Source organism: Musa acuminata, unplaced genomic scaffold, assembly GCF_036884655.1.
Source record: "Musa acuminata AAA Group cultivar baxijiao unplaced genomic scaffold, Cavendish_Baxijiao_AAA HiC_scaffold_1135, whole genome shotgun sequence".
Taxonomy (NCBI): domain Eukaryota; kingdom Viridiplantae; phylum Streptophyta; class Magnoliopsida; order Zingiberales; family Musaceae; genus Musa; species Musa acuminata.
The window spans coordinates 55,001-59,666 of record NW_027021347.1 but is presented as its reverse complement, the minus strand read 5'-3'; the positions used below and the strand labels follow the sequence as shown (position 1 = coordinate 59,666).

At 35.3% G+C, this 4,666-nt stretch overlaps 1 long non-coding RNA gene across 1 annotated transcript in view; it reads left to right on the top strand.

Annotated features, from left to right (window-relative positions):
• The first annotated feature begins 2,687 nt into the window (after nucleotides 1–2,687).
• LOC108952090 (uncharacterized) overlaps nucleotides 2,688–4,666 on the top strand; it is a 1,982-nt gene continuing 3 nt past the window's right edge. Inside the window, exons 1-3 of the long non-coding RNA XR_010511013.1 lie at nucleotides 2,688–2,811; nucleotides 2,969–3,293; nucleotides 4,038–4,666. The exon at nucleotides 4,038–4,666 is cut by the window's right edge and continues 3 nt beyond it. This is a non-coding gene — a long non-coding RNA (uncharacterized LOC108952090). The remainder of the gene's footprint in view (nucleotides 2,812–2,968; nucleotides 3,294–4,037) is intronic.

The following is a 4,666-nucleotide window of genomic DNA, read 5'->3' as shown; positions in this document are numbered from 1 at the left end:
CGTGTATCGTGTTACGAGTTGTGTTATGTGTTACGTGTTACGTGTTATGAGTTGTGTTATGTGTTACATGTGTCATGTGTCATGTGTCATGTGTTGTGAGTTACTTGTTATGTGTTGTGAGTTACGTGTTACGTGTCATGTGTCATGTGTTGTGAGTTACGTGTTACGTGTTATGAGTTGTGTTCTGTGTTACATGTTATGTGTTGTGAGTTACGTGTTACGTGTTATGAGTTGTGTTATGTGTTACGTGTATCGTGTTACGAGTTGTGTTATGTGTTACGTGTTATGAGTTGTGTTATGTGTTACATGTGTCATGTGTCATGTGTCATGTGTTGTGAGTTACTTGTTATGTGTTATGTGTTGTGAGTTACGTGTTACGTGTCATGTGTCATGTGTTGTGAGTTACGTGTTACGTGTTATGAGTTGTGTTATGTGTTAAGTGTCATGTGTCATGTGTTGTGAGTTACGTGTTACGTGTTATGAGTTGTGTTATGTGTTACGTGTATCGTGTTACGAGTTGTATTACATGTTACATTTTACATTTTACATGTTACATGTTACATGTGTCATGTGTCATGTGTCATGTGAGTTGTGTTGTGTCATGTCATGTGTTGTGAGTTATGTTATGTGTGTTATGAGTTGTGTTATGTGTCATGTGTCATGTGAGTTGTGTTATGTGTCATGTGTTGTTATGTGAGTTGTTATGTGTCATGTGAGTTGTGTTATGAGTTGTGGTATGTGTCATGTGAGTTGTGTTATGTGTTGTGTCATGTCATGTGAGTTGTGTTATATTTCATGTGTCATGTCATGTGTCATTGTGAGTTGTGTTATGCTGTGTCATGTCATGTGTTGTGTCATGTGTCAGTTATTCTCATATCATCATCTCAGCTCATCACATTCTCAACTCAGCTCAGCCGAGCCCATCTCATCTCATCTCATCGCGGCATCATCTCATCTCACATTCTCATATCATCATCTCATCGTGGCATCATCTCATCTCATCTCACATTCTCATCTCATCTCATCTCATCGCGGCATCATTACTCAGAAACAAAATCGGAAACTTAGGTAACGAACCAACCAGGAGTGCTGTAAATAAAGAAAGCAAAGAGGAGTCAGTTATGTCGTTGTCATAAATAATAGTAGTAGTCATCCAGTAGTAGTCAGCCATTGATTGCATTGTCAATTGACATCTCCTTTCCCATAAATAATAGTCATTTCTCAAAAAAGATATAATAATATAATAATATAATAATATAATATAATTATTTATCTCATATTTTTTAATATATAATATAATATAATTTTTTATCATTTGAGTCATTATACATTCATTCATGGAAGAATCAATTAATTAATATTTCTATCTATTATAGCTTCCATCCATTCTTTTCCTTCCTATTATAATAGAAATAAAGAAATCAAGTGAGGTGAATGATTTCCCTGAGTTGATGAATATATCATAATTGTTAATTAAGTGAGGTGAATGATGGGAAATAATATGGAATAACTTTTATACTAGCAGCATACCACCATAATATGATATATATACGTGAAAAATCGAAGGGCAGGACAAACTAAAGATAATCCATTATGAGAATAATGAGAATAATGAATATATAAATCTCAATATCTCACCTTAAGATATAAGAATCACGTCATTGTCTACAATCACGTCATTGTCCACGATATCTAAAAACTCCCCAAGTAATCACGTAAGTCTATTATAGATTTAATCTAACCTGATGTGACTATCGTTCGTACATTCTTGAATCGTAATCATCGTAATCGTTACTTACATAGAAAAAAGCTTTTCGAGTAAGCAAGCTATGCTATTGTATTTCTTTATCCACACGAGCATTTATCCACACGAGCAAGAGCAAGAATGTATACTTATCGATATATTTTACACCCACACCCACCCATGAGCCTTATATGATCTTTGTACGATAGATAATAATTGACTAATTTATCAATAACATTTGGTATACTTATCAATTTTTGATAAATAATATATGGATAGAAAGATCTCAAAGAGCACGACACAACAACACAAAAAAAAGTGAATTTGGACATAAAATGATGACAAAATAAATTTTCAAACACAAAAAATCTTTAAATATGTTGCCACCATCTTCGTCTTTTCCTACCGTTTCCGAATTGGTATTGTGCGTCCGAAACGGATAATCCTACGTCGAGTTATGCTTGTTTGAAGTTCACCATACTCTATCATTTTTTTATTTCTCTATCTACATCCAATTTCTCGTCCGTTTGTGTCGTCATATTCCTTGACTATGCCAATAATTTCTAAAATTATGTTTTCGATTTTTACTTTGCTCGATATAAATATAAATCCATTATATCCATTATAGTAATATATGCCCACGATAATTATGCTCACGATAATTCGTGTGTCTCTACTCGTTGTGTTGTGCTATTCGAGACCTTTCCAATGACATGTCGTTTGTATCGAACTAATAAGTCGTTTGATAGTTATTGATTTATTACATTATTTATTTTTTTTAAATCATCCTCTTTTTTAAATAAATTAAAAGTTTCTATGCCAAAGCCCCCGTCCAAGGCCCCCAAGTCCAAGTCCAAAAGCCCCCCCGAAGCCCTAAGCCCACCGCGAGCCGGCCGGGACGGGACCAAGTCCTAATATTTGTTTCCCCCGCGCATAAATTTGTTTCCCCCGTTAATGCCCCGCGCCCCCGCTCCCCCCTTTCACCAGGTGGTAAAAAGCACCGGTGGAAGGAAGGAAGGATGGAACGTCGAACCAGGCATGGAATCATCATCGTCAGGTTCTATATTGTTAGATATCCTCTCAACTCTTCTTCTTCTTCTTCTTTTGAGGTAAGGAGGTGGTGTGTAGGGTTTTCATTTTTCTTACATGTAAATCATGGTAGATAGAGAGATAATACTGATGGTGTGTTGCCTTTCTTATTTCTTAGCGCTTCTTGTTAAACAGGTTATCGTCTTCGCCGTCAGGTGTGTGTGAAGCCAGCCAGCCCCTCTCTCCCTCTAATTTGCTTCGTTTTTGGAAAGGACACCATAATCTTCTTTGGTTGCTTCAACCAGCTGGAAATGCAACCATAGAAATCATCAAGGGAGGGAAATGCAACCCATCCCCGCTCCAAACTCTGATATATTTCCAATAGCACTCTGTTTCAATTGGCTACTTTACTTTACTAACATGTTATGGATGGATGAATATGACCTCTCAACGAGGAAGGAAGCTTCATGAATACCATTTACAACTTTGTGCCCTCACTCCCCCCAGAAGGAACAACAAGGTATTTTTTTTCCTTCTAATATGATCCATTTAATTTGATTTAATATTGAATGACTTTTTTTTTCTTTGATTTGGGAACAAACTTTTGTAACCACTTGTTTTTACTACAATATAGACTTGTGAGACATGAGACAGTCTCAGAAATAACTTCATCTCGTTCTTTACAGGTCAGATTAACTTCATCTCCTGTCGCTGGCCTATTCTCAGATTAAGGATTTCCAATATGACACTATCTTCTTCTCCTATAGTATTCAAATAGTGATTCTGATCTTATTTGCCTTCAAATAACGTTTCCAATGGAAGATTTCCAACCATAATTTTGCACCTTAATAGAATTTGATATGTGTATCTGGGTTTTTCGAACCAAAATTTTCCAACCAATATCACTTCGATTAAATTTTCTGACATGTACATCATGGTAATGTCCTTATCCTCAAGTGCGTGCACCCCCCAGTTTGCATGATGCTCATCCTGAGCAATCTACACACGTTAGCAGCAGCAACAACACCCTGCAAGGTCAAGGTTTACCTAATTAGTACCAATTAGGTACTACGTATTACCAATTGTTTTCCCTTAGTATCTGAATAAGTTACATGAAACAATTGGTACTAATTCGAGTTCCCTTAATATCTATCCCTAGACGTTACATCTAAGCAGATTAGAATATTAGAAGAGCACATACTGAACCCGCTGCATTATTTTCTTTATTAGGGTCTCACATTATCTGATATTATTTATGTTGCAGGGGCTTATTCCTTCTGAACTTGTGGTCACAGAAAGCTAATGGCATCTATACTATCTATAAGCAGGAAAGAGATCTATGCTTCTTGTGAGGGAGAATATTGGCTTCAAGAATGCATCCAGGTAGCTATGCTTCGTACTAAGTATATCATGGTGTACTGAGTTGATGATTTTAAATAAACATGATCTACATGATTTGGATCTATGGTATTTGGCCAATATTCTTTAAGCCAAATTACCTAACATGTAAGAAAACCATGATCTACATATTAAATAAATTTAATAATCAACAACGATATTACCATGATCTAAAATGAAATGTACATAAGCATTGATATCTATCTATTGTAAATATCTATTGTAAAACGTACTTTATAGATATCTTTTTCTATGAAAACGTACAATCCTCTAACATAATAAACCTACTTACGCTAACAAACTTAATTGTGTATAGTACTTTATAGATATGCTTCTTCCGCATTTGGAAGAAGCATGGTACTGATTTTTAATTGAGTTGTATGTTGATCATGGTTCTGATTTCTTATTTTAGTGTTATAGTGTTCTAATTTATTACTATAATTTTTCACTTTCACATTTGTTGTTGTTATAGTGCCTTCTTTTCACATTCGACGA